Source organism: Carcharodon carcharias, chromosome 16, assembly GCF_017639515.1.
Source record: "Carcharodon carcharias isolate sCarCar2 chromosome 16, sCarCar2.pri, whole genome shotgun sequence".
Lineage (NCBI taxonomy): Eukaryota > Metazoa > Chordata > Chondrichthyes > Lamniformes > Lamnidae > Carcharodon > Carcharodon carcharias.
In genome coordinates, this window is record NC_054482.1 from 24,188,721 (window position 1) to 24,212,182 (window position 23,462).

The 23,462-nt window shown below is 40.4% G+C and overlaps 1 protein-coding gene across 2 annotated transcripts in view; it reads left to right on the forward strand.

Annotated features, from left to right (window-relative positions):
- The window catches only part of atf6 (activating transcription factor 6), a 368,108-nt gene that overhangs the window by 60,864 nt on the left and 283,782 nt on the right, over positions 1 to 23,462 (forward strand). The window lies entirely within an intron of this gene.

Genomic DNA, 23,462 nt, shown 5'->3' on the forward strand with positions numbered 1-23,462 from the left:
CACTCCAGTGTCCAAACTGTGGCCTGAGGACCTGCAAACCATTGAGTCAGGCCAGGTGGTTGAATGTATCTTTTCATTAACATTTTTTATTCATTGGGGTTTGTCCTATTTGAATTTATTGAACCTGGAAATTTGCAGAGGACTGTTGTTGGTACAATTGCCTCACTGAATAAATCCTGTTTAAGAACATGAAGATCTGTTATGATCTATAACTTGAGAATAAAGGCAAGTTAACATAATGTTGATTTGATCCTACTGAAAACACAAAAATTGGACATGGCTGGTTAGTTGTTGATAAAATGTGAGCTTTATTTTAAATCTATCCATGAGTCCTGTGATTTCAATCATGAATTACTGGTAACGCACCTCCATTCTAGCCGACTGCTTCAAACTGATTGCTGAAATGTACAGTGAGACATGGTGCTGCTGCCTGGAGGTTGTTGGTGTCTAGTTTGTTCTCTGTTCCTATTTACACTTGACTGAAATACATGACAGAGAGGTAAAAAGGGAGGGAAAAAAGCAAATTGCATGAGTTTTGACAGGTAAGTAAGGGCAAACAGGATAGAGGAGGAGAAGGGTGAGTTAAGGAGGAGAAGTGAATTTATGAGGGAATGTGAGGAGAAACTGATTTGAAAAATGGAAGCAAGGAGGAACAAGAATGAAATTGAAGGATATAATTGGAATGTCCAAGGTAACTTGTAATGATGAACTCTGTCTTACTCCATAACGCATGATGTTCCCATGGTAATACACTTGTGTTTTTAATGCATTTTTCGTTAGATTTGTGTTCAGGGTGTTAGTGTGTTCTGAATTTAAACTTCTCATTTGGCTACCTTAAGTGCTTAGTTATTTTAATTGAAATTGATACAAATAAACCATTATGCAATCTGAAACAAAAAATGCTCTGAATTAATCCAACATCTGTAGTGTTGATGTGAAGCAGCTTCCCCTTGTAGTTAGAATGTAAATGCAACCTGAACCCACAATCATAGTAACAACATTCACCTTAGAGTTCCGAAGAAGAGTCATATTGGACTCAAAGTATTAACTCTTTTTCTCTCTCTACAGATGGTGCCAGGCCTACTGAGTTATTCCAGTATTTTGTTTTTGTTTCAGATTTCCAGCACCGCAGTATTTTGCTTTTATTTCACCTTAGAGTTGGTTGGTGCTTTACTATGCAATTTGCACCACATTAGTTTAACTTCAGTGTTCAGTCTAAATCACTCTTCATGCTGCTAAACTTGTAGTGCAAAGGCAACTGGAAAGAGAGAGGCTCATAGCCAACATCACCCTTCATAATCTGAGTGACATAGATGAGATCAAGCTTTTGGCCACCTTGGCTTATCCACCAGGAAAGAATGCCCAGTCTTCCTATCATCACGTGAAGCATTTTCTGAAATAAATCCAAGCTTTTTGCCTCAAATATTGTACCTGGAAGTCTATTCCACATCCTGATTCTGTTTTGATTAGACAAGAATTTGCTCATATCAGTCCTAATTTTGTTTTTCAATAATTTTGAACTTGTGCCACTTGTTTTCTTTGAAAACTGAGCTTGAAATCATGTTTTGGATTTATCTTTGATTTCATTTCACATCTCAAGTACTTAAACTTGAAAAAGCCAAGCTTCTGCAACCCTTTCTTAAAACTCAGTTCCTTGATGATAGAAATCACTCTCCACACTTTGTTGTGTCTCAGTGTCAAAACTCAAGAGACCTGACCAGAGAAGAATACAGTTTAAACACGGTTATGTTTGACTGGTTTGACTCTATAATTCAAGAGGTTTGCTGGTTGGCTGAGTTGTAATGAATCACACCTGAAGCACCACCTTTTTTTGCCTTTATATTTGAATTTAAACTAGTTTGTTAAGTAGTAGATTTTACTTTAATTTGCTCCAAACGATTAATTACACAAAGTAAAGTGTACCCTGGTTAGTGTTGAAGAATGGCAAGTTCACATAGATTTTAACTCATCATCGCTTTTCAGTCTGTGGCTTTAGCAGTCCCATTCTAAATAATGGGACATTTGTGTGTATGTGTGCGTGTGTGTGTGTATAGTTGTTGTTGGACATTGGCATTCATCCTGTAACAGCTAGGAACCCATTTAACTTCATTTAAACTCTTTGTACATGGAAATCGGGGCATTCCCTGCCATCTGTGACCTGATGTGGAGAAAGCTGATGGTATTCATGATAAATTGCCCAAGCATTCCTGCATCTTCAGTTGTGAAACTATTGTGCTATCTCAATCATCCAAATATGTGCCTGTTACCAGTGTGAAAGGGCACTCTTGTCATTTTTAGTTAAAGCCACTGCTCTGTTGCAAACTTGGCTGCAGAATTTACCCCAAAAGTGAGAGAATGCCAGTCAAGTAGTGTCTTTGAAGATATGGATGTGGTCTTGAGCAAGTGGCATGTGGTGCATGTCCTGAACAATTTCTTTGTTTGTGCACAATGGAAGACTTGGCTGACTGTTTGCTGGACATGTGAGTTGACATTTCAGAAAAGGAGGAAATTTTAAGGACAACCATAATGATTGAAAAGGAAGCGATTAAAAGATGGAAGGCTACTAACATCATTAATTTTAAGAGACGGCTTGACAGGAATTGGGTCAGCAAAATTAATTGAGGGATAGCAGTAGTAAATAGTGTATTTTGAATGTTGAGCTGGCAAAAGTTACTTTCTTATGGTTTATGACCAGGTGAGGAAGGGTTGATTGGCTACCCTCTTTTTCTCCCTCCTTGTTGGACTGCAACACGTTTTTTGTTTGAAAAGGATATACTTGCCAATTCAGTGAGTACTTAACTATTTATGCGCTGTGATCATAAAAGAACCAAGAGGACAGGTTTACTTGAGTTTAACAAGGAAAGAGGTTATCTTTATTATACACGCACACGCACACACACATCATATATATATTTATATTATATATATATATCGCAGAGTCGGGAAGGATAGGTTGGCCAAAGTAGAATCCATCAAACAAGTAAAAGAGCCTGCATTTGGCTTAGCTGGTTTCAGGCTGAATAAAGCTAGAGACAACTGAGTCGGTTGTTCTTTGAGAGATGGTAATACTGGATTGGATTCTTTTAAGAAATCTCTGTCTGCAGCAAGGCGTCTTAGATGATCAAAGTCAGTAAACAAGGCTCAAAACTTACCAGGTAGGTTGGAGAAAAAAAGGAGGCAGGAGGGACCCCACTTAGATCTTCTCCCTAAGCTGCTTGTCCTCCGTTCTGCTGAGAAAACGTGTTGAAAACATGCAAAGGGTTGCTTTGCCATGTGACCTTCCTTTTCTAACTGCCAGAAGCATTTTTTGAAAATATCCATGTATTCCAAAGGTGACTTGATTAGCTCATGCCTGGAAGCTAACTTAACCAGGGACTTAACCAGGGTCCCATTGTCCAAGTGATTTGCCTTAATGATCCCACAGCTCAATACCTTAGTTAATTGCCATAGATGCTTTGCTAATAAGACAGGAGCTATGAGTACTATACTTCACACTCCTGTGAAGTCATTGTTTTTAACAGGTTTTGCAGACAAACTGACTCCACTCCAGTGAATTGCAATGTGGAAATTTTGGTCATCTAAATTGGGGTTAGCCATTTTAGGCTGTGTGTTCAAATCAGTTCAGTCTCTGTGTATTTAAAAACTCTGATTTGAAAAGTTCACTTCATGATTCCAGCCAGTAGATTAAAAATCATTATTTGGTATAAAGCACATTTTCATGACGGGTTCTGTAAATTCTCTGCTGTTGATGTTATCTTGGCAATGTGTTTTTTGTATTATTTAAACATGGATGCTTATTTGATGCCACCTGTGTGTTTTATGGTAAGTGATTGTTGCATTTCTCTGGAGGATTTCAATTCTAGCTGGAATCCCTATCTCATTGGCTTGGTTTAAATGTTAAAAATATGCTAGACAGATGTGGTCACATAACTATTGATTTAAGGGGCTGTATTGAATCTCCATTCACAACATAACATTCCCAAAAGCCTGACCAAAGACTACCCAAAGCCATCTATTATGCACAAATCAGGAGTATGATGGAATACTTGTCTGGATAAGTGCAGCTCCAATAACACTGGAGAAGCTTGACACCATCCAGGACAAAGCAGCTTGTTTGATTGGCGCCCCATCCACCACCTTAAACAGTCACTTTCTCCACTAGTGATGCACAGTGGCAGTGGTTTCTACATCTACAAGATGCACTGCTGCAACTCACCAATGCTCCTTTGACAGTACCTTCCAAACCTGCAACCTCTACCACCTGGAAGGACAAGGCAACAGGTGCATGGGAATGCTACTGCCTGCAAGTTCCCTCCGAGCCACAAACAATCCTGACTTGGAAACGAATGGCTGTTCCTTCACTGTTGCTGGGCCAAAATCCTGGTGTTCTCACAACAACACCGTGGGTTTAACTGCATCAGATGGATTGCAGTGATTCAGGAAGGTGGCTCTTTGCCATCAAGGGTAATTAGGGATGGGCCTTAAATGCTGGCCTTGCCAATGACACTCATATGCAATGTACGAATAAAAAATACACGTGTGTCCCTCGGTGATAGAGCATCAATCCCCACTTACTTCCTTTTTGAACTCAGTTTTTCAAGTATTGGAGCAATATTTTCAAATATTACGACTGGATGATAAGTATCGAAAACAGCATTGAGGGCTTGCAGTTTATTGAGAATGATGAAACATAAACAGCTCAGCTTTGCAGCTAGAACTTTGTAAACCAGTTGTAATCCTTGTTCGTACTGCATTCGCTATTACCTTGCAGTGAACTAAAGCCCCTGAATGCCTGAATTCAACTCAATGATTAAAAACATGTTTAACATCCTTCTGAGGGGGCAGATGGGTCCTCAGTTTAACTTCTCATTTGAAAGACTGCTCCCCTGAATTGCAGTAGAATGTCAATCTCTATCTTTTATGCTCTGGTCTCAGGAGTAGGGCTTGAACCCATGATCAGCTGAGTCGGAGGCAGAAGTGTCACTCATAATATATTGGCCATGGCTTAGTGGGTAGCAATCTCATCTGAGTCAAAGGTTGTGGGTTATGCCTGGTCCAGAAACTTGAACACAAAAATCTGGTCTGTCACTCCAGTCCAGTACTGAGGGAATGGTGCACTGCCAGAGATGCTGTCTTTCTGATGAGAAGTGAAACTCTGGCCCTGCCTCCACTCTCAGGTGGACATAAAATTCTGAAAAAGAGCAGGGGTTTTATTGCCAATGTCCTGATGAATATTTATCCTTCAGTTGACATCACAGAAAAGCCGATTGTTGGGTCAGTCTTGGAATGCTTTTTTTGGGAGTTTCAAATCGATGCCATGTTTCCTCCATTGCAATAGGGACTATGTTTCAGAAGTGCTTCATTAGTTGTCAAATGATTTAGGACAACATGAGTCCATAAAAGATGCTATGTAAAAAAAAAAAACAGACTTTCTTTTTCTTTAAGCCAAGGTTTGTACATTTGCACAATATGTTCATGCTTTGCTCGTGTGTGTACTAATTTTAATTTAAATCATAAATTGGCCATTCTCAGTTTGAGCCTACTTAGACCGCTTCTCCACTGGCAGTATTTGAAGGTAAATATGTGTGGGAAGGACCTATTCGTTGGTCTCCTTGTGCTTTAGATTGTCTGCTTATAAATTAACAAAGCGCAAAATTAGGTTAAAATCTGCTTGTAATATTCATTTGTGTTACATTGTATAATACAGCTGCTGTTAGAAACAACATACTCTCTTTCTTAGTACAAGCAGTACCGCAGTCAACCTCCCTGTTGTAAACTGATGACAATTATGGGGAGGCAGTGGCATAGTGGTATCCTCACTGGACCAGTATTCCAGAGACCCAGGATAATGCAATTGATCCTGTAGAGAGTGCTTATTGGGCAAGTGGACTCTAATTGGCAGAGGCATTGCCATGGCAAATGCACTCATAGATAGTGGCTGATAGTTAACTGCCAAGCATTGTTTGAAATTTAAACCAGGCAGCTTGACTCATCCAATCATCACTCTCGTCATCCCGTATAGCTATGTTGTTGCCCCGGACATTGGTACTTTCTTGCAAATTGTCCTGATGAAAGCAAGATGAAAAGTTTGGACGAAAACAACCACATTTTTCAGCAATACTCAAGTTCTGATCTACCAAACAACTATGAGTTTTAAAACTTCAAGACTTTTTTGTTAATTTCCCACTGGGTCTGCAATTTTTTTCACTGTGGACTTGGATTTTTACTTATTATCTTGTGGGCGAGGAGTAAGAATATGAGCCAGAGCTTCTCTTCAGGAGATTAAAGGGATTGGGTCAAGTCCATGATAGGTTAGAAGCAGTATTGCTGAGCACAAAGGGCCTTTCTTTATGCAGAGCTCTTCAAGTGGTGCCGACAGCCTCTACGTTTAGGTGCAGTCAGAGCTGAGTTTGTAGTGCAGCATTTTATTTTCAGCCCCACCTTCTTTTCATTGATGCATTTTGATGGCTAGTCTGAGGTAGGTGGAGGGGGAGAATAAGGGTTCTCTTTCTCCAAAATTATTTACAGTGTTCTTTGTTATTTTTGAATCTCTGTGCTCCAGAGAGGATAGGAGATGTAGAAATTACCCATGTCTTATTGTTACATAGATGCCTACAAGATCCACTGATGGCATTTTGCTATGAAGTAAGTGAGCAGTGCTTTCCCACAAGGGGAGGTCATATTGAAAATCATCGTGCATAGGGTAACAAGGTGGACGTCGTTTTTTTTTTCTCATCAAGTTAGCAGTCCAACAATCTCAACAAAGTGAAATCTAATGGAACAAAATGACTTTGAAGAATTTTGTCAGCCCAGCTTGCTGACATGAAAAGACTACACTCGATGATTAAGGATAAAAACAAAGTTCCTTGGGTATCTTGGATTTCCTTGGATTTCCCCCTCCTTATGTGAGATTAAATATTTAGGAGCAATGGGCATAGTTGCCTTCAGGCCTGGAAAATGTTGAATAAGCTGAGCTGCAGAAGTCAGGTATGGCAGACGTTTACACAGCACCCAGGTCAAAGCACTGACTGTAAATCAAGCTGGTGCTTTGAGGCATGGTACGTTTTGAAGCTTTTAGGAAGACTATGGGTTCAAACCTGCTTTTGGCCAAGGCTTAACTTGATCATTCCCATTCCTGACTAACTTCTATTTGAGAAAAAGTGGGAATAGGAGACATGCCCATGTGGGGTTAGTGAATTTCAGATGGATCCAGAGAGAGAGAGAGAGAGAGTTATGTAGACCGAGAAACCAGGAAACAAGGGCTGAGATAGGTTGACAGTTACATCAGGGAAGAGACTCGAGATGTGAGAATAGATAGAAGGGAGTGAGACAGGGAATCATGCACAGGAAATTGAAGACCGCAATAAACATTTGATATATATTATTATGCTTGAATAACCCCCTGATATTTAGTTATCAATTACTGTGTTAAAATCTTGCGTTTACAAAAGTCACAAGAGGATGTGAGCTGCAAATGTCTCCCAAAAGACACCTCTTTCAATCAATGAGGCTAAGCAATCAGTAAGGTCTCATTGCTCAGTTTAAAAAGAAAATTGCATCTAGAACCCAAGTCTTGATGAGAGAATGAGATCAGCATCTGTGTGGGCACCAATTTTAGGCAATAAACAAGCGAGAGTTGGAAACAAAGGGACGAGGTTACACTTATCATCTGATCCGAGCATGTGCATTCAGTGCCCTAATGTGCAGTTTCAATTGCTGTTGTAGCAGACTGCCACGTGCTCCTGTCGCCATTCTTCAGACACGATGGGCCAAATTGCCTCCTTCTACAGTGTAACAGTTCTGTGATTCTGTGATAAACAGTGCTTCAGTGAGTGTCATATACTTGTGAAGGTCGAGGAGGAAAGTGGGATTAACTTGGATCTCTTCCTTAATGCCATAATGTAATTCAAGGTAATTAAAACAACACCAAAGAGAATTGGGTATTAGAATAATGAATTAGCCCATGTTGGGTAAATGCTAAAAGTCCTCTCTTATTATCATTGATCATATTCATTGACCCTGTGATAACAGACAATGTGCAGATTTGTTGCAGCCAAATAATTCTCTGCTTCTATAATGTATAAAACCCTTCCCTGGCAATTAGAAATCTTGTGAATGTTGTTATCTCCACGTGCTTTGAGAACAGAGTGGCATATGGCCGTGCAATGGAGCGTTGTTTTAATGAATTTTTTGATTAATAAATAGAAAGCTGTAACACTGGGAGACTTTTGAGGTCTCGTTTTCTGGGCTGGTATATAGAAGTAGCTCATCAGCTATAGTAAATAACTGCCTTCCCATGTACAGTATTTGCATAGTTCCCTAGTAACGCTGCCCGCACCAACTCTGCTGTGTCGCGGGTTCACTGGATATTGTTTCTGACAATTACTGCTTTGTACTGTCCAACTAAGCTCTTGAGCCAATGCTTCATCATTTGGGACCGCAGATCCTTACGGAGCAAATGAATGAAACAGAGAAGCAGAGATAGGTAGACTTTTCAGACTTGGGCCAGTAAAGGAATGATTGTGGAAGTAGGATCATGCCGTTCTCAACTGCAGCACAATGGAAATTATAAATTATGGCAATTTTACAACAAAGAAAAATTGCAGAAATATGGTAGGACCTTCGGTGAGCAGTCCTCCTCTATCTGCCAAACCTGAGAGGCTATTGCACCCAGAGCCTAGATGAGGAGCTTACAGACTTAGATATTTGACACAGGTTGTCCCAAGGAATTTCCACTATGTACTCATTCAGTCGCTACACCTATTCGCATAAATCTTCTAATTCTTCACTCATGTTGTAGAGACTAAAACCTAAAACCTCATAGACATGTCTTCCTGGTCCATCTCCCTTCAAGATTTAATTCAGATATTTCTGTCTCTGCTCTTGCAGTAAGAATTGTGAATGTTGCTGGAAATGACGTTGCATCAGCTTCTGGTGCTCTGAAACTGATCCATTCTCATCACAGGTGTAAGAGCTCCCTTTACAGTAGAATTTCCTGATCTTCATGCAAAAGCAGGGAGAAAGGAAGAGCTGACGTACTGGGAGACCAGAGTGCCACTGAGACTGCTTTTGAAAGCCAACTCTGGAGAAAGTATGCCTCAGAATTGCTGCGCAGGCGTAGAGATGCGGGCAGGAGGCATGAGGATGCCAAATAATTATTTATGCCCAAAGGGTTATGAAAAATGAAAATCCAGAGAGTGAGAGAATAATATTGTCAGAATTTTAGAATCGTCCAGCTTGGTGTCTTTTTTTAAAAAAAAAATAATTAGCATCTTCTAGAATATTGATCATAACGTGGGGCAAGAGAGGGTTTAAGGGTACATGGAATCTGAGGAGAGAAGGTCTGGGGAGAGTGATGAGTGAGGGACTATGGAGAATGTGGCTCAGGTGGAGGCTGAGGGATGGGAAACTGAGTGGGGTGAGGCCAATGTTGGGAGGAGGGCCAGGGTTGAGGAAGTGGGAGAGGAAGGAGGCTGAGGGGAGAGAAAAAGGGGAGGACCTTAGGAGGGATATTGTGGTGAGAGTCTGATAGAAGAACGAAAGGGGAGAGGACCTGAGGGGTAGGGAAATGGGAGAAATCTTGAGGGGAGAAAGTGAAATGTGAGAGACTGGGAGAAGTTGGGGGACAGGCTTTGGGAAGGCTAAGGTGAGGTAGACTGGGGGCAAGGGTTAATTGAAGGGGAGATTGGTTTGATGAGATGGGGAGGAAAAGATGAGGGCAGTGTTAAACAGATCCAGACTGATTGTGTTTCGTGAGGCGGTGGACCAGACAGACCTCCTTATACCACTCTGCCTGGAGATTGAGGCAAAATGAGTAAATGGTGGAGCCAAGGGAAAAGCAGATCGAATGAAGCTACACAGACAGATGCGCACAGTCGAAGCGACAAATCCACAAAGACTGGGTCCCTGACCCCATCCCCACTTGGAGAAGCTGGGCCTCTTATCCTTAGAGAAGAGCTATATTGAGAGGAGACTCGATAGAGGTGTTCAAAACTATGAAGGGTCTAGACAAAGAGAGAAACTATTCCCATTTATGGAAGTGTTGAGCACAAGAGGGCACAGGTTTAAGGTGAATGGCAAAAGAACCAAAGGTGACCGAGAAAAAGTTTTCCTATGCAGCTTGTAGTTAGGATCTGGAATGCGCTGCCTGAGAGTGTGGTGGAGACAGATTCAATTGTGGCTTTCAAAAGAGGATTGGATAATTTGCAGGGCTATGGGGAAAGGGTGGGGGAGTGAAACCAGCTGAGTTATTGTTACAGGGAGTTGGCACAGATAGGCAGGTCCAGATGGCCTCCTGTGCTGTAACCATGCCATGATTCTATAATTCTAATTAAGTGGTTAAGGTGGAGGCTGAGGGAATTTGAGGTACCAGAAGCATTCAGAAACAAAGAGAAGCTTGTGAGCTCTTCACCACATACGAAGTTCATGCATGTTAACTAAGAGAAATTTCCTTCCAATATTTTCAAATCATTTTATAATTATAAAAAAGACAGCATATTGGTGAAAGACATGGAAACTACAGGCAGTCCATTACAAAGATCTCCCTTCCCCTGCCTGCAGTCAATAGATTAGACAGCAATATTCAAATGTTCCTTCAAATAAATGCACTATTTCCCCTGGAAGGCACAGTGAATGTAGGCATTGTTTGAAATCTGAGATTTAGTTAGAAAATATGAGAGAATGATGGATGCAGATTTTTTAAAATTCCTGCCGAGTGTTCAAAAAAGCCTGATTTTCTGCATTGGCTGATATGTGATCTTGAGTATCACTTGTGAAAGGGTAAATAACATAAATAAAGCTGTTTACCTCTCCTTGTAGGAAATAGCCTGGAACAATCAGCTCATTTGAAAGAATTAACTGAAAGCCCTCTGCACTTTGGGGGTCCTTGTGAACACAACCTTAGTCTTAAACGCAGACTTTCCGCTTTGCGGAACACCTTTGGTCAGCCCGCAAGCGTGACCTAGACCTTCCTGTCGCTCGCCATTTTAACACATCACCCTGCTCCCATGCTCACATGTCCGTTCTTGGCCTGCTGCAATGTTCCAGTGAAGCTCAACGCAAACTGGAGGAACAGCACCTTATCTTCCGATTAGGCACTTTACAGCCTTCCGGACTTAATATTGAGTTCAGCAACTTCTGATTATGAACTTCCTCCTCCATCCTCACTTTCCTTTTTGATCCCCTTTTTTCTAATTTTCATAATATATTTTATATATTTTTTTCTTTTCCCACCTATTTCTATTATTATTTTAAAATTTATTTCCATCCATTGTTTTATCTCCATCTTTTAGCCTATTTCGATCCCTTCCCCCCACCCTGCCCCCACTAGGGCCATCTGTTACTTGGTTATCCTGCTTTCTACCCTTAATGTCACCATTAGCACATTTATTAGCTAATATCACCACCGTCAACACCCCTTTGTCCTTTTGTCTATGACATCTTTGGCAATCTCTCCTTTGTCTCCACCTATCACTGACCCTCTATCCAGCTCCACCTGTCCCATCCACCTTAATGAGCTTACATTTCACCCATTTCTATTTCTCTTTAGTTCTGATGAAGAATCATACGGACTCGAAACATTGGCTCTTGTCTTCCTCTCCACAGATGCTGTCAGGCCTTCTGAGTTTTTCCAACAATTTTCGTTTTGGTCTTAGACTTCAATCCATTTGTAAGATGGTATATTTTAGTGGGAGAAATAAGGAAACCCTGCAAAAGGCTTGAAAAATGTCCAACGTGGCTACAGGAACCCAGATCTTAAATGTCCAGATTCACAAATCATTAGAAGTAACGCTGCAGGTTAATAATGGAAATAAAGCATTTATAGAAGAATAGAATTGAAAAGCATATAAGCTATGGTAAACTTGTATCGATCGTTGGTTCGCTCACTCTTGCTGGGGGTGGGAGGGGCGGGGTGGGAGCGGGTGTTGTGCACAGTCCTGGTCTCCAGATTACCAAAAAGATATGGAGTCATTGGAGACAATGCCAAAAAATATTTTCAAGGGTGATACCAGGACTGAGAAGTTACACCTTTAAGGAAAAACTGAATAGCCTGATGCAGTTTTCTCTAGAAAAACTAAGATCTGATCAAGTGACCTGATGGAGATCTTCAAGATTAGAAAACGATTTGACAGAGTAGATGTAGAAAAATCGTTTCTGCCAGTGTCCAAAACTAGGGATCATTAATGTGAGATGGCCACTGACATATCCAATAAGGGATTGAGAACCTTTTTACTCAGAGTGGTGAAAATGGATAGTTGGAGCAAATTACCTCGGTAAATTTCTGGGGAAGCTGGATCACGGGAGAGAAGAACAGGAGGATATGGTGATAGATTTATGTTTCTTTATTCTTTCATGGGATAGGGGCAATGCTGGCAAGGCCAATGTTTCTTGCCAATCCCTAATTGCCCTTGAACTGAGTATCTTGCTAAGTCATTTCAGATGACAGTTAAGAGTTAACATTGCTGTGTGTCTGGAGTCACCTATAGACTGGATAAGGGCAGCACATTTCCTTCCCTAAAGGACATGAGTGCAACAAATGAGTTTTGTGACAATTGATGATGGACTATCTTTATATTCCAGATTTGTTAATTGATTTCAAATTTCCATAGCTGCTGTGGTGGGATTTGAACACATGTGGCCAGAGCATTAGCTTGGGGCCTCTGCGCTATTAGACTAGTGACGTTTACCACTGTGCCATCATCTCCCCATAAGGGTGGGATGAAGTAAGATGGCATTAAGCTTGGATGGACTAGTTGGGCTGAATGGCCTGTTTCTATGCTCTAAATTCTTTGATTCTCTGTAACTTCTTTCTGTGTCACGGTTTCATGCTTAGTGCTCTTCTGCTGCTTAAATGAATATCGGAAAAAGAAACCAAAGCACAAGAGTGATGATGACAAATTCATCTTCATTCCCTTCCCTGAAAGTGAAGCCCAGCCATTAAAAATAATTGAATATTTCCGATCAGTCTGTACCACAGTGATAGTATTTTCCTTGAGGTGAGATATTTCACCTTTTTTGAACCAAAAAGCTGAGAAAATAGCCGAGTTTCATTTTTTGGCATTAGGCTGTTGAGAACACAGCCTAGAACTGAGGTTTTGGGGGCAGAATTGGAAATTGGGTTTTTGGAAATAATCTATGCATTTTTATACTGCCAAGTTTTTGGCCTTCGCTAGATTGCTCAGTAACTCAAGTGTCAGTAGTTGGGTTGAGCTGTATTCTTTTTGGCAGCTACCAATGCTGCTTTTGGTCTAATGTCAGGAATTCTGTGAAAGTGGTTTGGCAGGCACTCACCATTCTTTTTTGCCCATCTCCCAGCATACAATGCATTTTCTGCTGCTCTTTGCTTCTGCAACTATTGTTTTATCAAAATTTCAGCAGATTTGGTGGACAATTCCATCGTGCCTCATCAGTTTGCTACTGTTTTGATGCTGCCATGTGTCCCCACTAAGCTGTGCAACCATGTACTGCAGTTGATGGAAATTTAGACATTTAACTGGTTTATGAGCTCAATTGTTTTAATGTCACACTCAGTTTCCTAAGTTCTGCAGTTTTCCAATTTTTTTTTCTTGGTGGCCAAATATAGGAAATGAGACAAGATGCTTCATCTTGGAGAAAGGGGTGCTGATCAGATAGTGAGAGGCAATTGAAAACATAGTCACATTGATGGGCTTTAAGTGAGGTAGGGGAACAGTGTGGGTAAGCAGAAGGATTTTGGGAGGGGTTTCTGGAAATAGAGCCAACAGGCCTGAAGGCTGTGCCACAACTTGAACTGGGGAGACTTGAATAGACTGGAGATAAGGGCAAGGATTTAGAATTTGGTGCTTTGGTGAAGACCATGCCAGTATGAGGTTGACTTACAAAATTTAGAGTGGGACAAAGTGTTCACCGCCGAGATTATCTCTTTGTTAGTGTCTGTCTGTTACTCTCTGCAAAGAGATATAGGCTGGTTAAGACAGTGGACAACAAGGTGGCAGATGGAGTATAATGTGGAGTATAAAGTGTGAAGTAACTCATTTTAGGATAAGAATAGAAAAGCAGAACATTTTTAAAAGAAATGAGACTTGTAAATGTTGATATTCAGAGAAGCTTGGGTGTACTTGTATAAGGAACACAAAACTGACATGGAAGTTCGAGCAAGCAATTAGGAAGTTAAGTGCATCTTGGCCCTTATTGCAAGAGGATTGGAATACAAAAATAAGGATGTCTTGAAACATTTGTATGGGGCTTTGGTGTGACCATGCCTGGAACAGTGTACTTTTGGTCTCCATGTTTTTAGGGAAGGTTATACTTGCGTTGGCAGAGGCATGGGAGGGTTCAGTTGATTGGTTCATGGGATGAGAGGGTTGTCCTATGATGAGAGGCTTGAGTAACTTGGGCCTAACCTCTCTGTGGTTTAGAAGATTGAGAGGTGATCTCATCGAAACATAGAAGAACCTGAAGGGGCTTGACAGCGCTTTGTTTTCCCTGTTTGGGGAATCTGGAACATAGGGGCACAACCTCTGGTTAGAGAAATTTATTGACTCATGGTTGTGAATTTTTTGAATTCTCAACGACAGAGGGTTGTGGATGCTCCATTGTTAAATATATTTAAGGTTGAGGTTGACATTTTTGGTCTCTGAGTGAATCGAGCAATATGGAGAGCAGGCGGGAAAGTGGGATTGAAGCAGATCAGTCTTGACCAGGCGAATGGCAAAGCAGACTCAAGGGGTCAAATAGTCTACTCCTGTTCCCATTTCTTACGTTATGTTCTTCTTTCCCCAGAAACAATATCATTTTTGACTTTGAAATGCTCACTGAATAGATATGGTTAACAAATTTTAAAAAATGGCAAATAGACTTAAACATTAATTGTTCCTCTAGTAGTCGTAATTCCAGTCCTAATTACAGCTGTCAAAATAAGTTTTTCAGTCCAATTACCAGCTTTGTATTTATAAAAGCTGAAGGCAAACACTGCATTTTGGACATGTGGGTGAACCTGGCTGATCAATTCGACACTTGTTTTCCTCTGCTTTTATATAAGAAAAGGGTGCACAGTTTAGATTAATACTGGCATACAGAAGTACGATTTCTGTCTACCTATGCACAGCAACAATACCATGGAATTTAAACAGTCACACATTTTATGTATAATAATGTGAAGTATAAAAATTGTCCTCACCTGAACTTGAAACTGTGCAAGGCAGTATGTGCCACTACAGCAAACAATTCAGTCTTTTACTTAAAGGTTTTATATAGTTTGTTGTCATAGTGTTGAAGTGTTACTGTATAAAATTAATATAGCTAATATATAAAATTAATATAATTCTGCTGAAGGGAACCAGGCTATAGACTTGAGGGGCAATCGTAAGTGAGCACAAATCCAGGGCTGGTGTTTGCTAATCTGGAACCAGGTGGATGGAGTTCACATGTAAGTTTGCAAAATGAAGTTGGAATGAAAATGAGATTGTTTAACTTTCCCTAAATTGTGCCAGTGGCACTGATCCCAGACCTTCTGGCTTCTAGGGAGTAAGACCAGATCTTTTAGTGGTGAAGTTGCATTCTCTGTATATCATAGATGATTTATATGATAAGTTAGAAACTCAATAACAAATAAGAAAACTTTACACTCTTTGTGATGTTGGGTGCACATTTAAAGGTCTCAAAAATATAGTTGTAATTGCAAGTAGATTTGTTTGCAGCTGGTATTCGTGCCTCATTCAATGATTTGGGAAGACAGGTTTTTTTGTGTTAGCAAAAATCAAAATGATTGTATTTCCTAGCATGTTGTACTCCGATAGGTTAGAATGTGGAACCTGTTGTCATAAGGAGTAATTGAGGCAAATAACATTGATATGTTTAAGGAAAGGCTGGATAAATACATAAGGGAGAGAAATAGACTGGAAGGAAATGCTGATAAGGTTAGAAGAACTGGGGTGGGAGGAGCTCTTGCAGCATAAATGTTGCATAGACCAGCTGAGCTGAATGACAAATTTCTGTGCTGGAAGTACTGGGTAATAAGCATGTAAAAAGATGGAGGAAAGCAAATTAAACATTTACAGTAAATGAACAGCATGGTGACATAACATGGTGAAAATCCTTGCCCAGACTATTGAATTATGGCAGGGACACCAAGGCAACCAATCTCCTTCCTTCAGAATTTTATATTTTATGTTATGTTGGGCCAAACTATTATTGAGAATTTGTCACCTTCACCATTGATTGAATCTGCAGCCATCTATAGACATAGAATCATCAAATAATTCCGCACAGTAGGAGGCCATTTGAACCATCATACTTCTGGAGATGAAGAGTTTTTTTATTTTACAATTTTTAAGGAGAAAATTGACTGAGCAGTTGGGAATTTTATGGCTCAAAAAATAGCGCATCAAATGAGTATTGCTTTGAATTTACAAACTGAAAATAAAGTTTTCTTCCAAACTGGCAGAAGCAGTCAAGTGTGATTCAAATCTAAGCCCTTATTCATGCAAAGGTAGGAGTCACTTATTCTGTCAGTAAAAATGATTAGTGCTTGAACTATAAGCCAAAATACTCTTTGAAATTGAAAGTAAACTCTGCCAATGAATGTCATTAAGTCTGCACATGTGGACGGCACACTGATGTAGCTAGGTAAATTACAGTAAGTGGTATTGGCTGTGTAAGTGGAAAAAAGTAACAAGGCAATGAAGCCATTCAATCAGTACTAAAAAGATGAGAAATTCAACTGGTGATGAAAGCTTACATGTCTTGAACTCTTTGTTATATATTTGTTATCATTTGCCAGAAGTGAAAGAAGAGCACAGTGTTTGAAAACAAATATCTTGTGTAATTCTTGGAGCAAGATGTACTTGGCTTTTGTCAGCAAATCACTGTATGATATCTGTGCACGCTTGTGAGCAGAGAGGTGAAAAAGACTTGGATTTTGTACCAGTCTTGGTCAATTTGTACTAATTGCAGGAACTGTAACATGTCTGATGTCCAATAGGATTTTGTGCTTGTCATTGTTTCAAGGGTGTTTGTACAAGTTATGTTGTGTAAATGGGCTTGGATATGACACATTATTCTGTTGAAAACTATCATCATGTGTTTTAAATGTACTGCACCATATCTCTCAACCTGCAGTGAATTGGAAGGAGAGAACTTGGCTCAGCTGTATTTGGATGGTAGTTTTCTGTCGAACTACCAAGTCACCTGGTCTAATAGCTTGGCAGTCTTGGCCCTACTATTGCTTTTCATATGGATTTTTCCAATATTGAGAGCATGAAGAGTTGCACATCTGGTTCTGGAAAAGTGTCTAAAACTTAGCACATTGATGAAAGGCAGGCCGCATTTTAAGAGAGCCCAGTGCTATTGAGGTGAGTGTTACACTGGAATCCAAGCTCTCAAAGTTTTCTTCTATAGCCCAGGCTAATCTTGTTTTGCCCCACCATGCATAATACAGTCTGTGCTTAGTTTTTGTCTGTCTCAAAAGATAATGGCAGAAAAAGTCAAAATGTATATCCAGCTAATGTCATAGCCTGCATTACTCAGCCTTGCATGGCTATTTCTTCATTTCATGAACCCCAGAGTAAGTGAATCATGTGCTTCACAGAATCTGTGGTCTAATGTTTCAAAACATGTTATTTATTCACAGAAATTACTGTAGAATGTTAAAACTGCTCAATGGGAAATAGTTAGGAGAGGGCAGAAATACAAATCCAATCTAATTTGCGTTTTTACATCAAAGCTATCCAGATGCACCTAGATTTCAAAGCATTTTTATTCTTTGAGGGCAAATTGCATTTTAAACTTTATGATTTGTATAGAGATAAAAACAAAAAACTGTGGATGCTAGAAATCAAAAACAAAAACAGAATTACCTGGAAAAACTCAGCAGGTCTGGCAGCATCGGCAGAGAAGAAAAGAGTTGACGTTTCGAGTCCTCATGACCCTTCAACAGAATTGAGTAATATTAGGAGAGGGGTGAAATATAAGCTGGTTTAAGGTGTGGGGAAGGGGGGGAGTGGGGGGAGAGAAGTTGGGGGGGGTGTGGTTGTAGGGACAAGCAAGCAGTGAAAGGAGCAGATAATCAAAAGGTGTCACAGACAAAAGAACAAAGAGGAGTTGAAGGTTGTGATATTATCTAAATGAATGTGCAATTAAGGAGCGAGGTGGATAAAAGTGATTTTGATGATGGGTTTGTGGTTTGAAGCTCAGTTTGGAACTGAACAGGATACTGAGTTTCTGCACAGATAACTGAGCCAACAGCTGAGGTGGAGGTGGTGTTGTGGGGACAAGATTGTGCCTGGAGCATGCTCATGGACTTGTTAGGATTTAGTCAATATAGATTTGGCTCTATCAATTTAAAATTAATTGAAGTACTGGCTTATCCAACACATAATGATAAACAATTCGTTAGCACATTCGTTTAGATAATATCACCTCCTTCAACACCTCTTTGTTCTTTTGTCTGTGACATCTTTTGATTATCTGCTCCTATCACTGCTTGCTTGTCCGTACAACCACACTCGCCCCCACACCTTAAACCAGCTTATATTTCACCCCTCTCCTCATATTACTCAGTTCTGTTGAAGGGTCATGAGGACTCGAAACATCAACTCTTTTCTTCTCCGCCGATGCTGCCAGACCTGCTGAGTTTTTCCAGGTAATTATGATTTGTATAGATCTACATTTCGCCACAGAACTTAATGAAGGAAAAACTGCCAACAGGCAGTCAAATTAAAGTTAGGAGTGTGCACTGAAGACGTGATCACAATGATAGGCTTTGAGGCTTCTGAAAATGATAGGAGAGGGACAAAGCAGAAGGTTCATTCAGAGAATGGAGGAGTAGGGCTGAGACAACTGAAGGCTCCACTGGCAGTGGTGAAAAGGAAGTGGGGTTGCATAGGAGGCCAGAAACAGAAGACTAAATGACATGGGCTAGGGTCTGGGGTTGCATGGAGTTAGTTTCCAGCTAGGTAGTCTCAAGCCATTGACCTCTACCAATCACAATCAAATTGTTTATCATTGTGTTGGATAAGCCAGTACTTCAATTAATTTTAATTGCACAAGTTTGTTGAAATAGGAGGGGTGAGACCACTGAATGACTTAAAACTAGAGTGAGGACTTGAAATTAAATATTTATGGTACGAGGGAGCCTGCTGAGGTTGACAAGGATGTGGCTGATGGGAAGTGGGACAGGTTATAGACAATGAATTTTTGACCAGTTAGAGTTGAGAAATAAGTTTGCTAAGCAGTAGAGGAAGGCAAATGAGAAATGAGCCCTGGGGTTAATAAAAATGTGTACTGTAGTTTCAGCGGTGGCATGGATCAATTAAGGAGTGAGGTGGATACAAGTGATTTTGATGATGGGTTTGTGGTTTGAAGCTCAGTTTGGAACTGAACAGGATACTGAGTTTCTGCACAGATAACTGAGCCAACAGCTGAGGTGGAGGTGGTGTTGTGAGGACAAGATTGCGCCTGGAGCATGCTCATGGCTTGTTAGGATTTAGTCAATATAGATTTGGCTCTATCAATTTAAAATTAATTGAAGTACTGGCTTATCCAACACATAATGATAAACAATTTGATTGCGATTGGTAGAGGTCAATATCTTGAGACTACCTAGCTGGAGACTAACTCCATGCTTATGGATAATGGTATCAAGGTGCAACATGTCAAAGGATGCAATAATACAGGGGTTTAGAGCAGAAGCTGTCGCCAGCCACTGGTGACTTTTAACCACTGTAATCTCCCGATTGAAAGGATTTGAACAGGGAGTGGTGTAAAAGGAGATCCCAGAGCTGAGTGGCTATCATATCAGTATATTACTTAAATGGAGAAAATTGAGAGCAGTACATTGGGTATCCTGGTACATGAATCACAAAAGTTAGGATGCAGGTACTGCAAGCGATTAGGAAGCAAATGGAATGTTGTTGTTTATTGCAAGGGGAATGGAATATAAAAGTAGTGAAGTTTGCCACAGTTGTTGGTGAGACCAGATCTGGAGTACTATGTATAGTCTTGGTTTTCCTATTTGCAAAAGGATATAATTGCATACGAAGCAGTTCAGAGAAGGTTCAGTTGACTGATTTCTCGAATGAAAGGGTTATCTTGTAAGGAAAGGTTGGACGGTTGGGCCTGTATCCATTGGAGTTTAGAAGAATGAGAGGTGATATTTTGAAACTTATAAGATCCTGAGGGGACTTGATAGGGTAGGGGAGATGAGAACTCAGGGACACTGTTTAAAAATAAAAGGTCTCCCTTTTAAGCAGGAGATGACACTTTTTTTTCTCTTGAGGGTTGTTTGTCTGTGAAATTCTTTTCTCCAGAGAGCAGTGGAGGCAGAGTCATTTAAGATTTTTCTGGCTGAGTTAGACAGATTCTTGATTGACAAGGGAGTCATAGGCTATAGGGGCTAGTCAGGAATGTAGAGTTGAGGCCACAATTAGATGAGCCATGATCTTATCAAATGTCAGAGCATGGCCAACTGCTGCTCCTGATTGGTAAATATGTTCTTTTGCACATATGTTAGTATCATGCATTGAAGGAGCTTTAGAAGGAGAGGGATCTTAAAGAAGGATCAAAGGAGAGTGCCAAGGGATTCAGAATGGGATTAGTTTTTAAATGTTGACCTGAAGAGGCAAGTCCCAGAATCATGGATATTTGCTGAATCATTTCCAAAACATTGTACACAGTAGTTCGAATCTTCTATATCTTGACCGTACTATAGAAAAATGATTTGTCAGTTGTTTACCCAGCTGCTTATATGCTCCTTAAGTGCCATGCATCTCTCAATTAATGGTTTGCAACCTAGTTTTATTTCTTTGGCCAATTTCATTTTGTGAAATGTGCACTACCCTGTCTCGGTGATTGGCGTGATTGGGAGGCATTCAGTATTCTTGGCATCTATTGATTAGTGTCAACGGGAGAGGGTGGGGACGCTTCACATTGTATATGAATAATGCAAATTCTGTTGATACATTTCCAAGCACCAATTGTCAATTCCCACCATGTGGTATTTCCACTCTTTTTTGACTTTTTGTTAGCAGCTGAGTCACTTATCACCGTATTCTTTTCGATTTCAAAAACTGGTATTGCCTTTGCACAAAATGACTTCCACCATGGTAATTGCCATTGCTCCAAGAGACTCCATCTCTGAAACTTGCATCACGGTCATGTGCCTTTCAAAATGCAGCAGGTTAATCTTGATGGACCAAGTTTAAGGGCTGTATTCCTTGGAAGCCTGAAATATTCTTTCCAGATGTGGAAAATTTTTAAGTTACCAAGTGTTGCCAGATGTGGAAAAGAGAGAACCTGCACACTTGTGAAGTTTATTGTTACATGATACACTAAGACACGTGTTCATGTTTGGATGTTATTTCACACTTATAAATCAATAAGTATTCCCCCTACCACTTAGTTCTTTCTTCCTCACACTACCCTCCCGTCCCAACTTTGCAGCCCATTTCTGAAATACCAAGCATTTTTTCCATCACCATCTGCTTATACATTTTCAGAGCTCAGTGCAGGGGCACATGGAAGACCAGTGCATATTGAATTGCTTTTCTGGTTTACACCCTTTTTTTTATGAGGATCAACTGACTTTCTGACTGTCATAATGGCTTCAATAGGCCCCTGAGTGTTGCAGGAATTAACAATGTGTTCAGGAATAGACTATTGAATGAGCACAAGGCACTGACTCACTAACTGCATCTCTTGGCTGACTGCTTTAATGTCTTTTGAGTAATTTTAAAAATGTTTTTTGCATCAATAACATAAACATAGGATACCAACGGCTACCGTGAGGTTCTGCTTCTTAATTTGGTACCTAGCCCCGCATACTGACTTTGCAGAACCTCTTTCCTGGTTCTATCTATGTCATTGGTACCTACATGGACCACGACAACTGTATCCTCCCCCCACCGACTGCAAGTTCCTCTCCAGCCCTGAGTAGATGTCCTGAACCCTGGCACCGGACAGGCAGAATAGTTGTCTGGACTCTCGGTCTTTGCTGCAGAGAATAGTGTCAATCCTCCTCACTATACTATCCTCTACTTCCACTTTTTGCTCCCTGCTTGAACAGCTTCCTGTATCACAGTGCCATGGTCAGCCAGCTCATCCACCTTGCAGACCTCGCTTTCATCCACACAGGTTGTCAGCACCTCAAACCTGTTTGACAATTGCAAAGTCTGAGGCTCCTCCACTACTGTCTGCTCGGTCCCATTAGGTGACTGTGCATTGACGGCAGCAGAGTGATTGAGGCTTACTGTGTACGATTTCAGTTGAGTGTCACTGATCATTGGCACTTTTGTCCTTTTTATCTTTATCAAATGGCATGGTGTTTGGTACCTAAGATTTTTATGCATCTGTTCCTTACAGAATGTTGTGAAGTTACTGCAACACTTGATAAAAGAGCACATCTTTTTCTCCCTGGCCCCATCTTAAGAATACCCTGCAAAGTTTTTCTGTTGAACTCTTAATTGTTTAATCAACCAAGATAAGCATCAAATAACCATTTCATGCTTCATATTGAAACAATAGGATTCTAGTTGAATAATTAATAAGGGCTGCCAAAAGTTTTAGACATAACAGATAGGGAACCTATGTGTGAATATTGTTGCAGCAAAAGACCTTTGCCTGAAACTTTTAAGCCTTAGTTCAGCCTTTAGGTATTGACTAACCTGATGTATATCTCCACCTTTTTGTGGTATAATCCCTTAGTTTGTATATGGTGCTGGGGACAAGATAGCTGTGAATGACAAACTGCTGGTTAATTGACCAAGGAATGCAGTTGTCCCAAAGCTGTGGAAATTAATATTACTAGTCTGCTGTCGTTAAACCTGGGGTGCAGAGTCTTTAAATTTGGTTCAGAGAAATGCCATCAGAGCATCTTAAGATGGGGCCAGGGAGAAAAAGATGTGCTCTTTTATCAAGTGTTGCAGTAACTTCACAACATTCTGTAAGGAACAGATGCATAAAAATCTTAGGTGGGGCTTGTGATCATTTGCATGGAGAGTTTTCATCATTGGCCCTGTTGGCTGAGGTGACTGAACTTGCTGAAGTTATGACTAGTACAGTGCAAATTTGAGTTGTATTCAATCAGGGTGTATGAGGAAAACAAACTGACAACAATACAGTGGATTAACACACTTTGTATCTGTGGCAACCTGGGTTCAGTCCCAAGCCCAGGTTTCTTCATTCATTTTCTTCTTGCTTAATAAGCCATGGAATTCTCAAGATGCAGACAGCCTGGAGTTAGCTTCCCTCATGCTGGTGATTAAATATGTGTCAACACGTTTCCACTCTGGCTGAATAATTTTTACATTGATTACAATTACTGGCAGAAAATGACTATTAACCCTTTTATATCAAGATACTTAAATGCTGTATGATGTCACTGTTATTTTCTCCAGCAAAGTTGTAGAATGGTTACAAGTCAAGTAATGAGTGCCACTATCAAGTTGTTATGGCACTGAATTCCAACACAAAGTTGAGAGTTCAAATCC